This window comes from Carlito syrichta, unplaced genomic scaffold (assembly GCF_000164805.1).
Source record: "Carlito syrichta isolate Samal-C Ts95f unplaced genomic scaffold, Tarsius_syrichta-2.0.1 Scaffold69290, whole genome shotgun sequence".
In the NCBI taxonomy this organism is placed as follows: domain Eukaryota; kingdom Metazoa; phylum Chordata; class Mammalia; order Primates; family Tarsiidae; genus Carlito; species Carlito syrichta.
The window spans coordinates 75,660-100,721 of NW_007013386.1; the positions used below are offsets into that span (position 1 = coordinate 75,660).

At 42.2% G+C, this 25,062-nt stretch overlaps 1 protein-coding gene and 1 pseudogene across 1 annotated transcript in view; both read left to right on the forward strand.

Moving 5' to 3' along the window:
• The window catches only part of GNA12 (G protein subunit alpha 12), a gene marked incomplete at its 5' end in the record, with an annotated part of 56,899 nt that overhangs the window by 22,635 nt on the left and 9,202 nt on the right, over positions 1–25,062 (forward strand). The gene's annotated exons all lie outside the window — the stretch shown is intronic.
• On the forward strand, positions 16,185–17,137 carry LOC103254050 (annotated as a pseudogene).

A 25,062-nucleotide genomic window follows, 5' to 3' on the forward strand; every position in this document is an offset into this window, starting at 1 on the left:
AGAATATTATGAGTAATAATAATATTAATAGTAACTCTCGTATATTGAGTACTTGCTGTGCCAACCACTAGGCATGAATCATAAACCAAACCCCAAGTAAGAAGGTGGCTCTTTACCACATGATACGTCTTCACAAGTGTGTGTGACATTCTGTAAAAAAGGGGGGAAAAGTAGCCTAGACTTTATACGTATTTTTGTTCTTTTAGTTAGTTGCTTGGTTTTAGTCATCTTTGAAAGAGGTTGGGCAAAACGAAGACAAATTTCCAAGTCCAAAAGGAATATTCAGCATCATGTTGACTTGTGATTCTCAAACCTTGTACCTTTTTTGGACCTTAAATAATTAAATCATTCGACGAATTAATGATCTGAACTCCCATCGTTCTCCACATTCCCCTCTCCTCCTCCTCTTCCTCTCATCGTTCTGTTCCAGGCATACAGGCCTTTCTGCTATTCCCTGAACAATCTAAGCATGACAGGGCCTTTGCACTTGCTATATTTTCTGCCTGAAATGCACTTCCTGCTCTAACTCTCAAAGGTTTTGACTCATGTTACCTTCTGAAGTCTTACCTTATAATCTTGGTTAAAATCACAGCCTCATCCACCACTGCCTATTACCTTTCCCTGTTTCATTTTAAAAATATTTTAATTGGAGAATTTGTTATATATGTGATATATGATGTATGTATGTATTCACATACTTATATAGAAATAAAAGTAATTTTATTTATCTTTCAGTTATCACAAACTAAATAGACTTGGATAACCAGCACCCAACTCAGGAGACAATTACCCATACCTTTTCAATTACCCTTTCATCTTCTTTCATTCACTACCTTCCCCTCTGCAGACATAACCAGTAATTGTTCTTATGGTGACCTTTCACACCATAGAACAGTTTTGTCTGTTTTTATACTTTTTTCTTTTTTTTGTTTTTTGTTTTTTTAAGAAATGAGTTCTCACTATGTTACCCAGGCTGGTCTTGAATTCCTGGGCTCAAGCAATCCTCCCACTTTGGCCTCCCAAAGATCTGGGAATACAGCTTGTTTTTGTACTTAATATATGCATGGCATCATACAGTGTTTACTCTTGTGTAACTGGCTTCTTGCCTTCAACATTAAGTTTTGTGAATTTCTTCCATATTGCAGCAGGCAGTTGTAGATCATTCATTCTGTTTCTGTATGTTATTCCATTATGGGAATGTACCACAATTTAACTAAATACTCTCCTGGTGATGGGCATTTGGGTAGATACCCGTTCAGTGTTATTACAAAATTGTTAACTGTAAATATTCTAGAACTTGTCACTTGGTGTAGGTGTTCTGTCAGAAACATCTGGGAGTGGAGTTGCTGGGACATCCAGGTGTGCCTGTGTGCAATGTTAGTAGGTTTTGCAAAGTGGCCACCTTTGTGCTCCACCAGTAGAGCACAAACTTCCATCACCCTACCGCCTTACTGGTGCCTGTGTTCTGTCCTTTCCATGCACCATTCTGAGGACTGCATAGAAGTCTCTTTTCTTGTTTGCTTGTTTATTTTCACTGACGATTAATTGACACATGTAAAATGCAGAAATTTTAAGTGTGTACAGCATAGTGAATTTCTCCTTTTGTGTGTGCCCGTATAACCCCTTCCCATATCAAGAGAAAAGACATTTCAGTGTCCCAGAAAGTCCCTACTGCTTCCTCCCAGTTAATACCACTTCTCCCAGAGACCACACTGTTCTGACTTTCAACACTTTAAATTCATGTTTTGCCTGTTTTTGGAGTTCATTTAAATGGAAGTTTAGTATGTGCTCTTACCTCTGGCTTCATTGTTCAACAGAATGAGTGTGAGATTTGTCTGTACGGCTACATATGTTCAGTTTGTTCTTTTTTCTGTGTAGCCTTCCATTAAATGAGTACACCATAATGGGATTATTCCTTCACCTGCTGATGTGCATTTTGTTTGCTTCCAGTTCTTGGTTATTGGGTAAAAAACTGCTTTGAATGTTCTTGTACCTATCATTTGATGAATATATGCACTTACTTCTCTTGGGACTATACCTTGGAGTGGATTGCTGGGTGTATAAGGAAATGCTGCTGAATATGTCTCCAAAGTAACCGTACTAGTTTACAGTCTCTCCAGCAGTGTGGGAGAGTGACTCCATATTCCAGCCAATATTTGGCATCCTGTTGGGTATCTTATTGATGTCTTACTTTGCATTTCTAAGTAAACACTTTGTTGACTAAGTTTGGCATCTTTTTATACCTCTACTAGTCAATGATATAGCCTCTCTATAACAGGTTTTTCCAAATCTTTTGCCCTGTTGGGGTGTCTGTCACTTTCTTGGGAATTCTTGATATGAGTCCTTTGTCAGATTTTCAGATTGTCTAGAGTATATAAAGAACTCTCAAAACTCAATAATAAGAAAACAAACATCTTAATTTTTTTTTAAAAGACAAATAATTTGAACAGAGAAGAGATTCAGATGGCAAATAAGCAAATGGAAAGATGCTCAGTCTACATCATCATTAGTCATCATTAGTCATGACATAAATGCAGATGAAATACACTCTCTTAGGATCGCTGCAATTTAGAAGGCCGACCACACAAAGTATAGTGAAGATATAAGTGAACTCGAACTCTAATATGCTCCTGGTAGAAATGTAAAATTAAACTACTGCTTTGGAAAAGTGTGTGATATTTTCTTAAAAAGTTAAACATACACTTATTACATGAGCTAGTCATTCTACATATAGATATTTACTGAAGAGAAATGAAAATATATGTCCACACAAAGACTTGCACTGAAAAGTGGGAAGTTGGCCATTAACCAGTGGATGGATAAATAAATTGAGGTATATCCCACCACAGAATACTACTCAGTAAGAAAAGGGAACAGACCCTTGAGACATGCAACAGTATAGGTAAATCTTGAAATGATTATGCTGAGTGAAAGAAGCCAAACTAGGTATATGCTGTATGATTTTGTTTACATAAGATTCCAGAAAATGTAGACAATGTGGAGGGACAGGTGCAGACCAGTGGTTGCCTGGACAGAAGTGGTGTACAAGGAACATGTGGAAACCATCTGGGGTAGTGAGTATTTGTTCACTCTCTTGATTGTAGTGAGGGCCCCATGAGTATATGCATGCGTCAAAAGTCATCAGTTGTGTGTGTCACCTGGGAGGTCTCTTGCCTATCAGCTGCACCTCAGTAAAGCTCTTTTCTGAAAACATTGCTGAAATCATGCTTGATAGCCTCCCATGTAAGCAGGGCGTGTCATTATTTCTTTGGCATTACAGCAAAGGAGCAAATGGCTTCGTAATTCTGATGTGTAACGGTTCTGCATGAAGAAATAAAGGTGTATGTACAGGATCCCATTAGCTTTGGTGCTCAGTGAAGCCTAAATCTCGCTTTTTGTTTTGAACCCCCCCCCTTTTATTTTTAGAGGGGTCTTGCTCTGTTGCCGGATTGGATTGCAATGGCTAGTCACAAGTGTACTCATCATAGTGCATTACAGCCACGAACTCTTCAAGCAACCCCTTCATCTTAGCTCCCAAGCAACTGCAACTACAGATGCATACCACCATGCCTGACTTTTTGTTGGTGGTAATGTAACGTGGTACAACCATATGAAGGGTCCTCAAAACGTTAAAAATGAAATTACTCTGTGATTCAGCAATTCTACTTCTGGGCATACATCCAAAAAAATTGAAAGCAGAGTCTCAAAGAGATACTTGCATACTCATGTTCATAGTAGCATTATTCACAATAACCAAAAGATTGAAGCAACCAAGATGCCCATCGTGAATACATGGATAAACAAAATGTAGTATATGCATGCAGTGGAATGTTATTCAACCTTAAGAAGGAAAGAAATTCGAACACATACTATAGCAGGGATGAACCTTGCAGACATTATGCTAAGTGAAACAGGCCAGCCACACCCAAGGAAGTGTATGTGATTCCTCTTACATGTGATACCTAAAGTAGCCAAATTCATGGAAAAGTAGAACACTGTCATACAAAGTAGAATGGTGGTTACTGGGAGACAGAGAGGCAAAGGGGGAGTTATTTCATGGGTATAAAGTTTCAGGTTTGCAAGAGGAAAACGTTTTGAAGATCTGTTTCACAACAATGTTAATATGCTTAACGCTTAACACAACTGAACTGTACATTTCTAAATGGTTAGGATGATAATGTTATGTTAATGTATTTTTTTACCACAATAAAAAAGTAGATATGTGTTATGGTAATATGGAACAGAACATACAAGATAAGTTGTTGTGATAAAAACAGGATGCAGAACTCCCTACTTGATGTTGCTGAACTTTTTTTTTACCCCTAATTGAATATTTGAGTCACAATATTCAGAAGTGGAGTTTTTAAGTTTACAGAGCACCTGCCGTTCCCTGCCCTTTCATCCATTTAACAAAATCTTCTTATTGTATTGACTTTTGCCGTTAGCCTACAAAATGGATATTATTTTTTTCCTCAAGTTTTGATGCAAGTGATTACAGATGTTGAGGATTAAGATTTTGGAGAGAGCCGGACTTGGTGGCTCAGCCCTGTAATCCCACGCCTTTGGGAGGCTGAGGTGAGTGGATTGCCTAAACCCGCGGGTTCGAGACCCGCCTGGGCAGTGAGACCTCATCGCTACAATAAATCAAAAAATCAGCTGGGCGTGGTAACGCGCGCCTGTAATTCTGGCTACTTGGAAGGCTGAGGCGGAAGGATCACCGGAGCCCAGCGGGTCGAGGCTGTGGTGGCTGGGAGCGGCCACTGCACTCCAGTCTGGGCGACAGAGTGAGACTCCAACTCAAAAAAAAAAAAAAAAAAAAAAGATTTTGGAGAGTTATTTGGGGTTCCTGGGGTCCATATTTCTGGGATCATGCTTCCTTTCTTTTAAGGAAAGGTTTTCATTTTCTTCACGATACAGAAAGCAACCAAATTATTGTTTTCCACGATACAGAATGCAGTTGACCTACCTCAACACTTTGTGCACTCCCCCTGAACAGAAGCATTTTAAATAATTAATGCTCCTTAAGGCTCTGAAGATTTCACTTACTCAGAGGATTGGGCCAAAGCAAGTCCAGCTGTAATTAATCTCTGCATTTCCTTCAGGATCCGTTGGCACATGCTGTGAGAAATTAGAGGAGACTTCGTGCTTCCCCAGTTCCCAACTGTGGCTAAAACTACTAGGGCTCACTCAGCTCCACTCTGGTTTTCAGAGAAACAAAGGAAAACTCAAATGCCTTCAGGTGGAACCCTAGCTCAGAGGGCAGGCCTTGGCTTTGATTGAACTGTCTGTCGGGCACTGGGTCCCTTAACCAGGGTAGAGAAAATAATTCATACATGTGTCAGAAACAAAGCAAATATTCTGCCCAACCAGCTGCCAACAGTGAAAAGTCTGGATTATGAAATAAAAGCTGAACTCTACCATGACCACTGTGAAAATTGTTATTGGGATGATTTGGAGGAGCCAAATAATGGAACAAATAAACTTCATACAGAACCTCAGCTATAATCGAGTCAGCAAATCCCAGGACATAAAATGCACTTCTCAGGGAATAATAAGCCAGACCGAGGACACCAGTGCAGCAGCTGTAGGGAGACTTGTAGAAAGTGCATGCAAGTCTCCTTTTAGGGGGGAGTGCTGTGCTCATTATCCTATAGTGTCTTGATAGGAAAAGCTTAATTTCTGTTATCTGCAAGTCCCTGAAGCAGTTCAGCAGAGAGGGTGTCACCCACAGAGGTCACTATGGGTGCTGTCCCTGCAGAGGCCCAGTGGCCCTGGGAGTTTTCTTGGGCGGGTTTCCGAAAGGGGGAAGGCAGGCCATGGGGGAGAGATTTGGCGTCAGAAGCCACTTTCAGGAGAAGCTTTGGTTTCCCTGGATGTTTCCTGGCTTTTTCATTCTAATCTAATTAGAGAATTCTGTGAAAGCAACTCTGAGTGGGCATGTAATTGGCTGCCTTTCTTGGAATACTGTTAACTGCCTTTCTTGGGTGGTACTTGTGCTCGTGATCATAAACACAAAACGTCTCCAATTATCATTTTTAAATTTTTTTAACTTTTTGTCTTGAGATCATTTCAAACTTAAAGGAAGTTTGCAAGAGTATTTCTGAAAACTCCGGCCCGCCTCTCACCTGGTGTGTTCGCCTCCCCCTTCCCTTATGCTTTTTTTCTGAGTGATATCTCTTAGTCCTTGCCATCTGTGTCTCAGTGTTGTAAAATACCCTGAAACGTTTCCAGTCAGGTGTCAGAATGTTTTAATAAATTATAAAGATAATGATTTTCCCCTTTTTTTCATAAGAGCACATTGTAAAGAGGACTTTTCTCTAACTCTTAAGAGGGAGTGGAGTAGTTTTAATCTCCTGTGAAAACGGATTTTATGATAAATAAATTTGAGGAAAATGAGTAAAACAAAGCTCAACAGTCTTCTGGGCAAAGTTGGTCTCCAGGAAAGACCTGATTTGCTTCCACCCAGACCTCTCTTCAGAGAAGCATGGGCCGGGGGGCGGCTGTGTGTGTGTGTGTGTGTGTGTGTGTGTGTGTGTGTGTGTGTGTGTGTGTGTGTGTGTAGGAGGCTATACTTTGGGAATCCCCAGACTATAAGCAATACTAAGCCAAAAGTTTGCCTTTCCTTCTAGGGGACTCTGAGAAGCCAGAACTCTATCAGCACAGGAAGGAAGTTCAGCTCCATCCTCTCAGCTGCTGGAGTTCGCAGAGTTGATACTATTCCTGCTTTCTCTTTACTATGGGAGCACGGGCTTGGACCTTTGAAGAGAGCGTGCAGAAGCCGGCACTTCACTTAGGGATCAGACTTGGTTTCCTTTTCATTGACATGCAGGGTCTGTTTAACTTCCTGCTGCTATTTTGTTAGATAACTGCGGTTTCATAAAGATGAAAACAGCTCTGAATGGACTCTGCAGTTGGGACTTTACCTACCCTGAAAATGCTGAGCCTCTGAAATGTTCTTAGACTTGAACCAGTGCTGAACTGCCTAGGAGTTATTAAATGGGAGATGATTAATTCTCAGTGTGAGCAAAACAGGAACATTCATAAGGAAATAACTTGATTTTTTAAAGTGTACAATTTGATGACTTTTAGTAAATTTACCAAGTTGTGCAATCATCATAAACCAGTTTAAACATTTCCGTCATCCTAGTACATCCCTCCTGCCTGTTAATACTCACCCCCAGCAACCCCTCATCCACTTTCTGTCTCTGGATTTTCTGGATATTTCTTGTAAAAGGAATGATTCAATGTGTGGCCTTTTGTGTCTGGCTTATTTCATGTAGCATACCATGTTGGAGGTTCACTCATACTGGCCAGGATTTCATTCATTTATATAGCTGGATAGTATTCTGGTGTGTGTGTGTGTGTAAACCACATTTTGTTTTATCTATTCACCAGTTGTGTGCTGGACATTTGGGTTGTTTATACTTTTTGGCTATTAAAAATAATGCTGCTTGAACATTTTAATTCAGCTTTTTAAAAGGAAAGATAAATATATTAGTGGTGCTTACGGGAGAGCTGAAGTTTTGCTCTTTGGGGGGTGATTTTTTTCTGTAAGTAATAGTTTGTTTTTCCCCTTCTTTCCTTCTTATCCTTCTTATCCAACATTGTATAAGAATCTGGATCTCTTAATGATGGTGAGTTTGATGATGATTTTAGTAAAAGTCAGTTTTTGGAGAGGAGTGCCTGTGTCTTTCCTGGTAAACTTAGTATAGCATTACAAAGTCCATAAACAGTGAATCCGAGAGCGAAGTTTCCTCTACAATGCCAATATTCCCCCTTTCTCCCATTATTTCAGACTCAGTCAAGGATGATCATAAGGAACCGATTGTTGGTGTGTGTATGTGTGGGTATGGGTGTGTGTTTTAATATATTCTTTGGCTTCTCAGTGAATGGGAAGGGGAACTTCATCTATGAGTTTTAGTATAGAATATGATAAACTATTACATCTTTCCAGACTAGCTAATAACTGAGTTTTTAAGAAGCAAAATTTTGTGAAGTATCCCTACAATTCACTTTATTTACTGAGCTTTAAAAATTTTCAGAACTATTAAGCAAAATCCTCTGAGAAGGTGGAAAACATGTTGCTTGGAGAATCTATTGACACCTTTCAAATGTCTCCTTTGTCTAAGAGGTTCCTGCTGCTCATGCTGTGGGTGGCTTACGTGTTGTTTGGCTCTGTACCTGAATAAATCCCTGATGTTGCTCTAAGGAGGTACCCCCAAAGTAACCTGAATTTGGTTTCCACCTATTCACAGGCTGCTCCAGAAAGGGCACACTCCTGTATGTGGCACTTAGCATACAAAGGTCCTAGTCCCTGGTTCTCACATCGCTGGCACCAGTTCTTCAAGGAAGAAAGCTGATGGGATATTTATTTACATGACATTTTCTTTTGTTTCCTTTAGAGACAGGATCTTGCTGTGTTGTGCAGGCTGGAGTGCAGTGGTATGATCATAGCTTACTGTAGCCTCAAACTCCTGGGCTCAGGTAATCCTTTAGCCTCAGCCTCTGGAGCACTTAAAACTACAGGCGTATGCTACCACACCCAGCTAATTTTTTTTTTAATTATTTTTTTGTAGAGACAGGATCTCAATATGTAGCCTAGGCTGGTCCCAAACTTCTGGCCTCAAGCGATTCTCTCATTTTGGCCTCCCAAAGTGCTGAGATTTACAGGCATGGCCTCTGCGCCTGATCCCTCATATCCCGTTTAATAATGCAGGGGAAAAAAAGCCAGGGAATTGATCAGGAAGCTTGGTTACCGATTGGGGTTTGATCTCTAAATTTCTTGGCAAATCAGTTTTACAGGTATAATTTCATTGAGACCTTCCTTCACTTTCTGCCTTGAGCTGCACACAACTTCTACAGATGATTTGCCAGTGGACCCGAGAGCGAAGTTTCCTCTACAATGCCAATATTCCCCCTTTCTCCCATTATTTCAGACTCAGTCAAGGATAATCATAAGGAACCGATTTTTGGTGTGTGTATGTGTGGGTATGGGTGTGTGTGTCTCCTATGGTGAGAAACTGGGACTTAAAGATTATTTTGTTAAGGCTGATTTGGCTGATAAGGTAATTTTTTTAAGGCTGTAGTTAACTAGTGTTGGTTTTTTTAAGGCTAATTAAAGGAGTTAGTGAAAGTGCCAAATTTTGAAGTATGATGGCATGATCCAGTAAAAACAATAATTGATAAACAACACACACAGGTACCAGAAGATGCCTGCATCCAGAATCTTATTTTTTATGCCCATCATATGTAACTGTAAATGTTTCATTGCAGCGCTTTCTGGATATTTTAGACCTTAAAATAATTCTTTTCTGTTTTGAGCTAGCCTTAGGTCATAGGACACTTACAGAGTTGAGGCACTACTTAGTACATGTGTCAGGGCTTCATCCTCACTCATAGAACTGTACTGTTGCTGGGGTTGAGGGAGTTTGGGTAGCTTTTTCAGACAAGGCATTTACTCAGACACTTGGCAAGGCCAAAGGAAGAACTCCTCTGTGGGCTACCTGTGCTGGAACTAGGAGTGTTCTCCGCCAGCTGAAGCAAACAAACTTTGGTGAGTGCATTCAGGCATTCATGTCATAAAGAAAGTCGTTCTGTGTCTTAATCTCCCCCCGTTCCTCTCTTAGATCATGGGGAATGTACATTTCTCCGTGCGTTACCTTTGGCATTTGTGTGTGTGTGTGTTAGTGGGTGTCATGAAATCTGCTAACCTCTTGTCAGCAGAAAATCCAAGAAATTATTCTGAGAGGAGCAAGTAAAACAACTTCTGAGGCTGCTTGGATCTCTTGTCCAAGGCCAGTAAGGAGCGCCAGCCTGTTGCAGCACCAGTCCCACGTGCCATGGAGGGGTGGGCATGCTGGGTCAGTGGTCCCCTGACCTGCAGGCCAGCCAGCTTGCAGTAGCCAAGGGAGGGAGCACAAGGGCTCTTTATGAGGAGTAGGAGGGCCCTGGCACAGCCCCACAGGAGCATCTGGGGCATCCCTGCCTGTGGCCTCTTCGCCAGCCAGCCACAGTACAAGTGGGCCCATGAGCAGAGCTTGCCTGTTCTTGCCTCAGAGAGCCACGCTGCTGAGCCTGGATGACTCAGTGTTTGGCCGACGAAGGCTGCTTTGAGCACTTCTCTTTCCTTTTTGTTCAGCCCGTGGTGGCAGGGGAGGATGAGGCCTGGTGAATTTCCAATGGGCCACTTCCTCCTGGCATCCCTCTGCCCTCACATAGGATGATTTCCAGTGGTCGGTCCTCTCAGTGTCTTGCTGCTCTGCACTCCATCTTCGTAGTCTACGGTCTTGTCAGGAGTGGGATGACTGCCCATGTTCAGATTTGGTCATTTCATTTGTAGGAAATGGAGTTGGATTTTGCCCCTAAATAGAAGGCTCGGTATATCGTCTTTTGTTGTTGACACTTAACACTACTCACCTCAAGTCCTGCACACAGGAGGGGTGAAGGGCTTGGACTTTGGAGTTCAGTGGCCTTTTTTTTTTTTTTTTTAACCAAGGCCAAGTTAATATCTAAGTTTTGGTTTCTTCATCTAGGAAAATGGGAACCATCATACTGTGTTTAGATTAAGTGAGATAATATGTGTCAGGTGCATAGTCACACCGTGCCTGGTGCTACCACTGTCACTGGTTTTATCATCCAGCTGAGTGATTGATGTGTACTGGCCTAGCCACATGCCCCATCCATGATCTTTCTGAAGATAGGTGTCTGTTGGACATTTATTAGCAGGGTGTAGTGCTAAGCCCTTGGAGCTACCCCTGGAAATGAGGTCTGTGTTCATCTTCTCAACCTCAGAATCAGAGCTTTTTGGTGTTTTGATCAGTATTTTTGGCATGTCTTATTTTTACAGGTTTCTCCACTGTTTTAAGTTTTGTACTGAGGGCCTGGAGAGAGAGATGGTAGTTGTGGTGCAGAATGAGGGTCGAGCCACAGCATCTATGAGATTTGAGTGCTTGTGCGGTGTTCAGGTGAGGTCAGGCTGTGGGTAGACTGGAGGGTGGCTGGACGTTTGTTGATATGACCCAAAGGAAAACAGACTAGCTGGGAGCTGGCTTTGAAGTTGTGACCTAAAGAGCTGTTTCATAAAAACCGCTATTAAAAGTATGAATTCAGTATTTTTAGCTGTCTTCACTTTTTTTTTATTACAACATTGTTGATGGTCTTTTCATTTTCTAGAATCCCGTTTTGCCAACTATACATTGTTTTTGTTTTGCTTGCTTGTGTTTTCCACCCACCCCCTACATTGTTTTTTTAAATAAATTTAAGTACTCGGTCAAGGAAGAATCAGTAGCTACAGATTATATAACTCAAGTGAAGTTGGGTTTGAGTTTAGGGCCAAGAGGCTGGTCCTGGAAGCATGCCCCCTGTGAAGTGGGAACTGTTGCTGTCCTTAGGAATTAAACAGATTGAGTGGTAATGATTCTAGAGGACAAGGCAGTAAGCTCAGTAGCTTGGAGGAGGATGTGGCTCTTTAGACTTTCCCTTTCCATTGACGGTGATAGCGTCAAATAGTTGCTTTTACTTGACTTCTGAAATATCTCCAATTCTGTCATCAAGTCAGCCATCCTTGGAAGTATGTATAGCATCTGGTTTCAGGAAAACAGTGGCTACCACTTGCATGCCTACCCTGTGTCATTCACACGCGCAGCTGAGACAGCTCTGGGAGTGAAGGGCGCCCGCTCCGACCGGGTAGAAGAGGAGACTGAGGCCAGGCCTGGGGCGTGACCTTCCCATGCACCTTTGTTCTGACCGTGGCTTACAGTGATTTGGTGAGGGGTCATTTCTTTCTCCCACAAGCAGAGCTCTAGAAGGATCCCCACAGGTGAGACCCAGGTTTTGCAGGCATCTGGTGTCTGTGAGGTTTGTGCTAGCGTAGTGGCCCCGCTTGCATTTTATCGTTTGTGATCTAAAACAACAAACATTCTCCAGTGAGTCAGGACCTGAGGACTGGCACCAGGCAGACTTTGTCAGGTCTGTGGAGAGGACGGAGGGAGTGGGAGTGAGGAAGATTCCAGGCAGAAGACCCTCCGCCCCCCAAAGAAGCCAGACTGCTGTAAGGATTTGACAGCTGGGCTCAGCCTGTCGCTGGGCTCTTAAAGCAAAGTGTCTGGTGACTTTGTAAAGCCATGCAGCTGGGACAGTCCCCAGCAGTAGGGAACTCTATGATGTCCCTGGGGGAAAGGTTAGAAATGGTAGTCGCTAAACTTAGCTCCCTGGATAAGCTGCCTCTAGAAGGAAGTGAAGATGGGTGTGGAAGGAGGGGGGTTGGAAAGACTTAAAGGGACAGTGACAAGTTTGTCCTATGTTAGGGATGCGTGCCTGTGGACAGGTCTTCACAGGCTCCCATGAGATGTCCCTGATGTGATACGATGCCACAGCTGTCACAGGTTTTTGGAATGAAGAATAGACTATGCCCAGAGGTACCTCAACGGTGGAAGGGCACGTTTAACTCTCAGGTGCTTCCTGTTGCATCCAGGAAGGATGGGGCGGGGGGCGGCGATGGGGGGAACTGAAGACTCTGGGTAATCATGGCAAGCTTGCTCACCCCCTCTGACTCGGCATCTCACTGGGTGCTGGTGAATGCGCTCGTGGAGCACGGCAGGTGTGTGAACTTAGAAAAGGCAGCACCGCAAGGAAGAAGCCCGAGCGTGCTAGGTAAGGGGGCTTCCTCTTTGGAGGGTGGACGCAGTCCTCAGTCTCCTTCCACCGGCCAGAAGCCTGCCCCACACGGTGCCGGGGAGACCTGCTAACAGGGATCTTTTTGACCTTGAGTTTCTCAACCTTGAGGTACCGGGTGGTTTTCTATTTTTGAAAATTACTTTTTAAACTGAATGCTCTGTCTTTTTTATGTGTTCACGGCCATGTGACAAAGTCACCCATTGCTGCCAGCCCAAGCAGCCTGCTTGGCAGGAGGGGATAGCAGAGCACGAGGAGCGGAGCCTGTTTAAAAGGACTTTGGACTTTGAGGAAAAGGGTGAGATGATCGTATTTAATGACATCTGCACACACTTCCGAAAAACTGTCTGGAGGGAGCAGCCTGGCCTCAAGAACTGTTTTTATAATACCCTTCATGGTGTGTTTTCTTCTCTCTCTTACTCTTTTCTAAAATTGTGAAATACATATTTCTCATATCCTGTGTGACTAAAAAATGTGTGAAAACATATATACACAATTTAAAAAATAATGGACCAAGCACGTCTGTGCTTGCTGCTCAGACTGAGAATGTCAGCAGTAGCTTGCAGCCCCTCACGTGCACCACCTACTCTCCCCAGTGTCACCGCTATTCTGATCTTTAGCTAAAGTCTTCCTTTCATTTCACGTGTCTTTTTGCCACCGACATACTCCTAAATAGCAAGTTAAGGAGCCATGTAACTGGCTACTTGGACAAGTAACTTAACCACTCTGTGTCTCAGTTTTACCATCTGTAAAGTGGGAATAACAGTATTACCTACCTCAAGTATTACTGTGAGAATTACTTGAGTTAGCATGTGTGAGGCTCTTAGAACAGTAGTATCTGGTGCATAGTAAGTACTATAAAGTATTGTTAGCATTATCAATTTTCCTTTTGCCTGTTTTTTTAACTTTATGTAAGTATAGTGAAGATTTTACTGTGACTCATTTCTTTAGTTTAGTGCTGTGTTTTGAGATGCGTCATGTTGATATACATGGTCATCATCCTCTCATATCCAGTCTTCTGTGGTATTCTGTTATATGAATAAATGGCAGTTTATCATCTACTAAACTAGAGGTAGACACTGGTCGCTTCCAGCTCTGGTCTGTTGTGATGCTGCTCCTAGGGCCATGCGCATACACATGTGCCAGTCTCTATAGGACAGCGGTTCCCCAATGGTAGTCTGGGGGATCCCTGAGACCCTTTCAAGGTGTCCTCCAGGTTCCTTGAAAAGCTCCCTGATTAGATCGGGCCCATCAGGATCGCCTCCCTTTTGATTAGCTCAAAGTAACCTAATGCAGGAATGATGTCCCTTCATATTCACAGGCTACTCAGACACTCCATGGGAAGAAATTGTACGGGGCATGTGCATAACAACACTGAGGTACTGTTTGCCTTTTTCGCTGTCTTTCCCTTGCAAGGTACAGTGGAGCTTTCCAGCCACATGGTGCGTGGTGATGTTGTCACTCAGATGGCTAACGAGATTTGCACTTGTGTCTTCTCATTCTTTTATATATTTTTTATTTTTATTTTTTTTGCCTCAGGTGATTCTTAAAGGATGAGCAAAACTGTGTTCCTCCATTCTCACTGTTTTATTAGATGCTCTCCATCTTCATTTTGAATACTATAATTTTTTTTTTTTTTGAGTTGGAGTCTCACTCTGTCGGCCAGACTGGAGTGCAGTGGCCGCTCCCGGCCACCGCAGCCTCGACCTGCTGGACTCCGGCAATCCTTCCGCCTCAGCCTTCCGAGTAGCTGGAATTACAGGTGCGCGCTACCACGCCCGGCTGATTTTTTGATTTATTGTAGAGATGAGGTCTCGCTGCCCAGGCGGGTCTCGAACCCGCGGGCTCAGGCAATCCACTCACCTCAGCCTCCCAAAGGCGCGGGTTTATAGGCTGAGCCACCGAGCCCGGCTTATAATTATTGATAGTTTGGGAGATGTTGAGTTTTTTGGTTTGTCTTTGAGAATAGAGTAGTGAAAATAGAGGGACTTTCCATCAAGAACTGGAGGAAACAAGATGCTGACTCATTCCCTTTGCTCATTACCAAATGACTCATGCCTAAGCAGATTTTTCAGACATTTTTTAGCTTTGTAGAGCTTGTAGTGTGTTAACCAGGCAACTCCATTTTCAAAGGGAGGAAAGAATCATTCCTCATTATTGCTCTTCTGATGTGGGGGACAGACCTTTCTAGGCAGGTCCTAGACAGTGAGCAGAAGCCATGAAATCACTTAGCTATGAAAGAAAAAAAATTTAAGCTGGTATTCAAAAAGTCAGGTTTGAATAGATACACATCTTCATTTACTCAGTAAGCATTCAGAACCTGCGACATTCAAGAGATCACTGGGGCTGAGGATATACAAGGGAAGACAATAATAAGGCAGGAAAAGGTTATATAAGGTATACAAATCAGAAAAGAAGAAAGAAGACTGTTCCTGTTGGTAGATGACGTGGAAAATCCCAAGGAATCTACCAAAAAAGTTATAGAATGACAAGTCAGTTAAGCAGGGTTACAGGATACAAGATCAATATGCAAAAATTAAATTTTATTTATATATACTAGTAATGAACAACAGATGCGTGGGAACAGAAATTTTAGATGTAATACCATTAACAGCGTGTATAAAAGAAAAGAAATAATTTGGTATAAATTTAACAAAGCGTCTTTAAGATTTGTATGCTTAAAAACTGCAAAACGCTAATCAAGCAAATTAGAGAAGATCTAAACAAATGGAGAAATACTGTGTTCATGAATTAGAAAACTCAACATTGTAAAGATGTCATTTCTCTCCAAACTGATGTATAGGTTTAGCACAAAATTTCAGCAAGCTATCAAAATCTCAGCACTCTTTTGTAGACATAATCATTCTAAGATTTACCAGGAATACCCCCAAAAAATTTGAAAAAGAGTAATGAAGCGGAAGGAATCACTCTACCTGACCCCAGGACTTAATCATATGCCCACAGTATTCAAGAATGTGTGTGTGGTACGGGTGAAGGGTTAGGCACAAAGGCCAGTGGCACAGATCCATAGGTAGCATCACACAAGCGTGCCCAGCTGACCGTTTACCAAGGGCAAACCCGTTCGATGAACAAAGGATAGCCGAGTCAACAATGGCGCTGAAGTACTTGTATTCTGTAGGGACGAAAAACTGAATCCTGGGCTCAGCCTCTCACCTTATACAAAAATTAATGCAAACTGAATCACAGATTTCAATGTAAAGTATATAACTCTAAATCTTAGAGAAGATAGCAGTAGAAATCCCTTGGGACCTAGAGCTTGCTGAAGACATGATACCTAAAGTATCCATAAATGAAAATCAGTTTTGGAAAAAGGTAATTTGGATTTTATCAAAATTTGCAATTTCAGCTCTGCAAAAGATCCTTTTAGGAGTATAACAGGGGACTGTGGTGTGGGGTGCAGGCGGGGGCCGTGGGAACCAGCCTGGGAACTACACTTGCCGGCATGCCGTGAGCTCAAAGGCCAAGGCGTGCTGTCCCCCCGCCGCTCCCCGGGAGGCATGGGCTGCAGCGAGCCGCAGCTGGAGAAGCTGACCCTGGGCGTCACCCGCACCCTGGAATCTTCCCCTGGTGTGACAGAGCTGACCATCTTAGAAAAGGCACCTGATGAACGTCGTATGATTTCTTCATGGGAACAGCAAGATAACTGTGTGATGCCTGAGGATGTGAAGAACTTCCGCCTGACGACCAGTGGCTTCCACATGGCATGGAGTGTGAAGCTGGATGAGCACATCATGCCACCGGGCAGTATGGCAGTCAACGGCATCTCCAAGCTGACTCCATGTATTCACTTCCTAATGCACTTATTCTGGCAGACCTGCAGGACGATGCACAGGAAGCCAGAGAGGACCAGCCGGAGAAGCTCCTCACTTTGACTCTTGCAGTGTGATATTTGAGCTGGACTCATGCAATGGGAATGGAAAAGTTTGCCTGGCTACAAAAGTGAAAAACCAGCATCAGCTCAAGACACAGATCTGGCTCCTGGACTGCGCGTTATACTGGCATTGTCTCACAGATACCTTGACCGCCTTTTATCGCCTGCTCATCACCCACCTGGGCCTGCCCCAGTGGCAGTATGCCTTCACCAGCTATGGTGGCGCCAGCCCACAAGCCAAGCAGTGGTTCAACATGTGTAAACCCATCACCTACAACACAAACCTGCTCACAGAAGAAAGCAACTACTTTGAATAAACTGGATCCCAGCAAAGTGTTTAACAGCAAGAACAAGCCCTTAATCCCAAAAAGGAAAGGGCCCATGCAACCCGCAGGTGGCCAGAAAGAGCCCTCAGGTCCCAATACTTCTAAGTCCTCCTCTGGCTCTGGAAACCCCGTCCAGAAATCAGCACCCGACTTCCAGCCCTGCCATGGCAGTGTCCATTCCCAGATGGCCCAGCGATGCCCCAACCTCAGATTCCCTGTGTGGAACTGTGGGCCTCTTCCCATGTGAATGACCAGAATCCTAGGCCTTTTCCTCCCATTGACATTAGCCGGAGTTGGAAGCACATACTGAGGTCTCCCCAAGAGTCCTTCCCTCATACCCCTCACAGCCAGTCGTGCTGTCCCTTGTCTCCAGAAGCAGTGAGGAATTTCGGATTTTGTTTCAGTGAGCAAATCTGTTGAGAGCTTTCCTCTTTCCACATCTAACCCTGAATCCTTTAGCAATGATTAGAGACGTCCCAGAAAGAAACCACTGGTTTTGACCCCTGAGGCATTAGAACTCCTTTGTTCATTCAGGAGCCACTAGTCACGTGGCTACTTAAATTATATTAAAAGTGTATTTACCACATTGCATTAGCCACATTTTGAGTATTTGTGTGACTGGTAGATTCTGTATCTGCAGAAAGATATGGAACATTTCCATCAGGTTCTGTCGGACAGCAATGGAGTATTTTCATGCTGCTGCTCCTCAGATTAGTTCATATTTGTTGTTAGATTGTGTCTTGATTTGATAGGTCATAATGTTCATGAGAACTCTTGAAGATACATTGTGTGTTCTTTATGTCCTTTACCACAAACATGCCTCGCTCTGCTCATCTGTTTTTCAGTTTCCTATAAAATTTGTCTTCCACATTCCCCCCAAAAAAGAGGATAAAAAGACAAGCTATAGACCGAGAGGAAATATTTGTATTTGTCAGCCCACATATCTGACAAAGGACTTACATCTAGAATACGTTAAGAACTCTCAAAATAGTACTCAACAATACTAAAATAATCAAAGTAGAAAATAAGGAAAAGACAGGGCAACCCCCTTGGGTCCCCTCCCATTGTGGGAGCTTCTCTGTCCTCTTAATAAATCCTGCTTTCTAAAAAAAAGAAAAGAAGGCAAAGATACAAAGGGATTCCACCAAAGTGGATATACAGATGGCAAATAAGCATGTGAGAAAATACCGAATATCATTAGCCATTGGCTGTTATAAATTAAGGGAAATGCATATTAAGACCACCTTGAGCTATCTGTACAAAACTGTAGAGTAGATAAAATGAAAAATACTGAAAATATCAAATGCTGGTGGGGATACTGAGAAACTAGGTCTCGCATACATTACTGATGGGAATGTAAAATGGCATGACTATTCTGGAAAATAGTTTTGGCAGCTTCTTTTTAAAAAAAAAAACTAAACACACACTTGTCAGATGACCTGGCAGTCACACTCTTGGGCATTTACCCCAGGAAATGAAAACTTATGTCCATGCAAAACCTGTACATGAATGTTGGCAGCAGCTTTATTTGTAATAACTGAAATATCGAAGCAACTAAAATGTCTCTAGATTGGTAAATGGTTAAATAAACTGTGGTGCAGCCATACCATAGAATATTACTCATCAGTAAAAAGGAGTGACACATGCAGCAACTTGAATGGATCTCAAGGACATTGTGCAGAGTCAAAAAGCAAGTTTCAAAAGACTACATGCTCTACGATTTCAATTAAAGTGCTCTCTAGAAAGGGAAAACTGTAGGAACAGAATATAGATCAGTAACTAAACTCTAGAGAGGGAAATTAGAGGTTGCTAGGAGTTAGGGAGGGTAAAGGGAGGAGGGTGGCTGAGACTAAATCGGTGGCACGGGGAGCCTCTGTGGTGCTGGGACTTTCTGGGTCTTGACTGCAGTGGTGGTCATACAAAGCTATACAGGTGTTAAGGTGCACAGAGCTACACGTGCACATCAGACCAATGTCAGTTCCCTGATGTTGATATTGTACTATAAGTATGTAAGGTGTAACCGTTGGGAAGAGTGGGTGACAGGTACGGTAGACCTCTCTGTACTATCTTTACAACTTTCTCTACACCTATAATTATTTCAGGATACAAAATGTACAGCAAAAATGTTTTTATTCCTAAATAATTTGTTTGTTGGTACTACTAGAAATGGAATTGCTTTTTAACATTTTTGTATTCTATTTTATTTACTTATCTATTATTTTATTACTATTTTATTTATTTATTGCTACTATTTAAAAGTATACTTGATTTTTTTTTTTTTTGAGTTGGAGTCTCACTCTGTCACCCAGACTGGAGTGCAGTGGCCGCTCCCGGCCACCGCAGCCTCGACCTGCTGGGTTCCGGCAATCCTTCCGCTTCAGCCTTCCAAGTAGCCGGAATTACAGGCATGCACTACCACACCCGGCTGATTTTTTTATTTATTGTAGAGATGAGGTCTCGCTGCCCAGGCGGGTCTCGAACCCGCGGGCTCAGGCAATTCACTCACCTCAGCCTCCCAAAGGCGCAGGATTACAGGCCGAGCCACCGAGCCTGGCTATACTTGATTTTTGTACCTTGACCTTGTATCTTGTAAATTTGCTAAACTAATTCTCTTGTTAGCTTTATTAATAAATTCCTCAGGATTTTGTATTTGAACAGTTACATGATCTGCACATTCAGTTTTATTTCTTGCTTTCCACTTCCTGTGCCTTTTAATTGTTTTATTTGTTTGCTTCCTGTTTTGCTTTTTTGCGGTGGTAGGCCCTTCAACACAGTGTTGACCAGAAGTGGTGACAGTGGGCTTCTGTGCATTCAGTATTTCACCGTCAATTATGTCAGCTGTAGGTTTTTCCGTAGATGCTCTTTAACAGATTGAGAAAGTTTCTTTTTTTTTTTTTTTTGAGTTGGAGTCTCACTCTGTTGCCCAGACTGGAGTGCAGTGGCCGCTCCCGGCCACCGCAGCCTCGACCTGCTGGGCTCCGGCGATCCTTCCGCCTCAGCCTTCCGAGTAGCCGGAATTACAGGCATGCGCTACCACGCCCGGCTGATTTTTTTTTTTATTTATTGTGGAGATGAGGTCTCACCAACTTGCCCAGGCGAGTCTCGAACCTGCGGGCTCAGGCAATCCACTCACCTCAGCCTCCCAAGGCACGGGATTACAGGTTGAGCCACCGAGCCTGGCTAGAGAAAGTTTCTTTCTATTGGTTTGGTGAGAGTTTAAAACCACGAATATCTGCTAAATTTTTAAAAATTGATGTATTACCCTTCTTACATATTGTTGTTGGGTTTGATTTGCTAAAGTTTTGTTAAGGATATTGTGTCTTTTTCCAAGAGGGATATTGGCCTGTAATTTTCCTTTTTTCGGTAATGACCTTGTCAGTTTTGGTATCACAGTTATGCTGGCCTTGTAAAGGAGTTGGAAATTTTTTCCTCTTTGATTTTCTGAAAAAGTTTGCATAAGATTAGTGGTATTACTTCTTTGAGTGTATGATAGAATTCACCAGTGAAGCCATCTGGGCCTAGAGTTTTACTTCAGAGAAGTTTTTTTTGTTTTTTGTTTTTAGTTGGAGTCTCACTCTGTCGCCCAGGCTAGAGTGTAGTGGCACATTCACGGCCACCACAGCCTCGACCTGCTGGGCTCTGGTGATCCTTCCACCTCAGCTTTCCTGGTAGCCAGAACTACAGGCATGTGCTACCGCGCCTGGCTAATTTTTTATTTATTATAGAGACGAGGTCTTGCCGAGTTGCCCAGGCTGGTCGCAAACCCACAGGCTCAGGCAATTCCCCCACCTCAGCCTCCCAAAGTGGTGGGATTACAGGCTGAGCCACTAAGCCCAGCCCAGAAACGTTTTTTAAAATAACATTTTCAAGTTCTTGAAGGTCTCGTCAGATTTTTCATTTCATACTGTATCACTTTTAGTAAATTGAAAATTTTAAAATAACTTGTCCATTTCACCTAAGATGTCCAATCTGTTAACATAAAGTTGTTTATAATATTCTCTTATCGTTTTAATATTTGTAGGATCTGTAGTACAACTTTTTCATTCCTAACACCAGGGATTTGTTCTTTCTTTTTTAAATTTGATTCCTCTAGTTAGGAGGCTATCTGTTTTGTTGACTTTTTAAAAGAACCAACATTTGGCCTTGTTAATTTTTTCCATTGCTTGTTCATTTTCTATACCATCGATATCCGGTCTTTATCGTTTTCTTCTACTTACCTTGGGTTAGTCAGCTCTTCTTTTTTAAGCTCTTTGGAGTAGATGAGGTCAGTGATTTTTGGATCATTTTTCTTATATAAGCATTTGAAGCTACAGATTCTCCCCGAGTACTACAGTAGCCACATCTCACAGATTTCAACATTTTTATTTTTATTACCTTTAAACTTAAAATATTTTCTACTTTACTTTGTGAATTCTTGCTTCCTGGCATCTCTGGGTCTTCTTGGAATTTCCATCTCTTCTTGCCGACATTGCCCATCTGTTCCTGCATGTCCTCCACTTTCTCCATCTGTGCCTTTAGAGGGTTCGTCTTAGTAGTTTTAAATCCTCAATCTGTACATTTCAAAACCTCCGCCATATCTGATCTAGTTCTGATGCTTGCTTTGTTTCTTCAGACTGTGTTTTTTGTCTCCTGAGGTCAACCACGGTCCGAAAATAGGCAAGTACAGTATAGTAAGATTTTTTGAGACACCACATTCACATAATTTTTATTACAGCACATTTTTATAATTTTTCTATTAGCATTGTTGTTAATCTCTTCCTGTGCCTAATTTAAAAATTAAACTTTATCATAGTTATGTATATATAGGAAAAAATAGTATGCTATATAGAGCTTGGTACTGTTGAAAGTTTCAGGTATCCACTGGGTGTCTTGGGACGTATCACCCAAGGACAAGTAGGGATGCTGTAATTTTTTTCTTAAAAACTGGACATAATGTATCAGTTGCAGGCTCTAGTGGCATCTTTTGCTCCTGCTGATTGAATTTTTCAGGTATACAATCTGTGATTCTCTGTTTGCCTGTCTGTCTCTTCAGTTTTGGGGCAGCAGTTTGTCCTGTGACCTCAGTTCTCTCTGATGGATCTAAGCTGTTGATTTTCAGTTTATTATTTTTTTGTTATTGTTGTTGTGAGAACAAGAGTGACAACTTCCATGCTCTTTACGTGTCAGATTAGAATAGTGTGATTTCTTCTTTGACCCATAAATTATTCAAAAGTGTGTTGCTTAATATCCTTGGTATGATTTTCTTCATATTTGTTATATTTAGAATTTGTGGAGCTTCTTGAAATCTATAAATGTATGTCTTTCACCAAATTTGAAAAGCTCTCTACTTTTAAAAAAATTATCTGCCTATTCTCCTTCTCTTCTATGGGATTCCAATTACTTGTATATTAGGCCGTTTGAAATTAACCTCCACTGATGCCGTTATCCTTCATTTTTTTCATCTTTCCACTTTTTGAGATTGGGTCACTTATATTTATCTAATTTCAGTGGTCACATTTCTTTCCTCTGTCATCCTTAGTCTGTTACTAAGTTCATCCAGTAAGTAAATTTGTTATTTCAGATATAATATATTTTAGTTATAAAATTTCCATTTGATTCTCTTTATCTTTTCTGTTTATCTGCTAAAATGATCTATATCGCCGGGCTCGGTGGCTCAGCCTGTAATCCCACGCCTTTGGGAGGCTGAGGTGAGTGGATTGCCAGAGCCCGCGGGTTCGTGACCCACCTGGGCAGGTGAGACCTCATCTCCACAATAAAATCAAAAAATTAGCCGGGCGTGGTAGCTCATGCCTGTAATTCCAGCTACTCAGAAGGCTGAGGCAGAAGGATCGCCGGAGCCCAGCAGGTCGAGGCTGCAGTAGCCGGGAGCGGCCACTGTATTCCAGTCTGGGCAACAGAGTGAGACTCCAACTCAAAAATAAAATAAAATAATGTTCTATATCTTAATTCATTGTAAGTATTCTTAACTTAATTGAGCATAATTATAATTGCTGCTTTAAAGTCTTTGTCACATGATTCTAGTATCTTGGTTATCTGAGATGGTAACTGTAGATTGTGTTTTCCCTTGAGGATGAATGTTCTTCATATATTTAATAATTTTAGATTATATCCTGAGCATTATGAATGTTGTTTTAAGACTCTAGACTTGTTCTGTTCATCCAACAAATGTTGATATTTTTGCTTTAGCTGACAGTTAACTTGGTGAGACTTGAGTCGTTCCTGCGTTAGCGGTGGCTCAGTTCACAGTGGAGACTGATTTTGACCTGTCCCCACATGTGTAAAGTGTCATCTAGAGTCTTGGGCAAGTTTATGCACAGAATCCGAGGTTTCCTGCCTCCAGGTCTCTTATTTCTGGGGTTTCCACCTTGTATCCCAACAGTTCTGGTTGCCCAACTCCTTCCTCTTGTTCTCCTGGCCAAAAAGACAGCAGGTAGGCTTTCCACCTGGATGTTAGTTGTTGCTGCTGCATACCACCATGACTGTGGCTTGCAGATAACACAATTGTGCACCTGGAAAATTAAAAAGAACCTGTGAGTATGTTGTCAGAATGAATCGAAAACTTAGCGGAGTTACTGCATACAAATCAATATGCAAGAATCAGTTGTAGTTCTACACACTAGGAACAAAGAATTCAAACATGGAAAATGGTCAAAGATACCATTTAAGAAGCACTATAAAGATTAAATATCATAATAAATCTAAGAAACGATGTGCAGAAAATGTGTGAGCGTTACCAAGAGAAGTAAAGGCCTCAAAACTCTGAAGGATTTTGGGGGGGGGCAGAAAATTAGTTCTAACTGACTTTACAACTAACGTGGAAATGCAAACAGCCAACAAGACCCAATGCTTTCCTCACTTTGAGCTCCAGAGTGTTCAGGACAGCACTGAATTGCAAACTATGAAAGATAAGGACATTTGTGAATCCCTATAGATAGTAAATAGATAAACAAAAGAGAAGGGAGGGCTGTCACTTACAACAGAATTTACCCACAGACTGGTAAATATGGGCTGACTGGAAAATCATTTTCTTTTCTTTTCTTTTTTTTCTTTCTTTTTTTGAGCTGGAGTCTTACTCTATCACCCAGGCTGGCATGCAGTGGTACACTCACGGTCACCCCAGTGTCTACCTCCTGGGCTCCAGCAATCCTTCCACCCCAGCCTTCCAAGTAGCTGGAGCTACAGGTGTGTGTTACCACGTCCAGCTAATTTTTGATTTATTGTAGAGATGAGGTCTCACCAAGTTGCCCGGGCTGGTCTCGAACCCACAGCCTCAGGCAATCCTCTCGCCTCGGCCTCCCAAAGTGCTACTTGGAAGGCTGAGGCGGAAAGATCACCAGAGCCCAGCAAGTCGAGGCTGTGGTGGCCAGGTGTGTGCCACTGCACTCCAGTCGGGGCAATGGAGTACGACTCCAACTCAAAAAAAAAAAAAAAATGAAAAAAACACATCTGTTTCCATTTTGCCATCTTTGTCTCTGGTACATAAAAATCCACGGGTTCTTAGTTGTATTTATCAGCTCTGGATCCATAACAAAATACTATGACTGAGTGGCTTATTCAACAGAAATGTATTTGTTTATTCTGGAGACTGGAAGTTCAAGATCAAGGTGCCAGAATAGTTGAATTCTGGTGAGAGCTCTTCCAGACTTGCAGATAGCTGCCCTCACTGTGTCTTCACATGGTGGGGAGAGAGAGAACTCTCTAGTATCTCTTCTTATAAGAAAGACCCATCAGAAGGGCCCTACATCATGGCTTCATCTAACCCTAATTACCTCTCAGAGGTTCTGTTTTCAAATACTGTCATTTGGGGGTTAGGGCTTCAACATACAGATTTTGGAAGGATACAGACATGCAGTCTATAATGATAGTGATACAGACAGACCACCTTAAAATCCAGAAAAGACCACAGTGAGATGCCACTTCACATCCACTAAGATGACTACAGTTTTAAAAATCAGAAATAACAAGTGCTGCCAAGAATGTGGATAAATTGGAACCTTTAAAATAGTGTGACCACTGTGGAAGATAGCCTGGTGGCTTCTCAAAAAGTCAAGCATAGAATTACCATATGACCCAGCAATTTCACTCCGAGGTGTATACTAAAAGAAATGAAGCGGGTGTTCTAGAAATAACTTATACACAACCACTCATAGCACTATTCACAGTAGCCAAAAG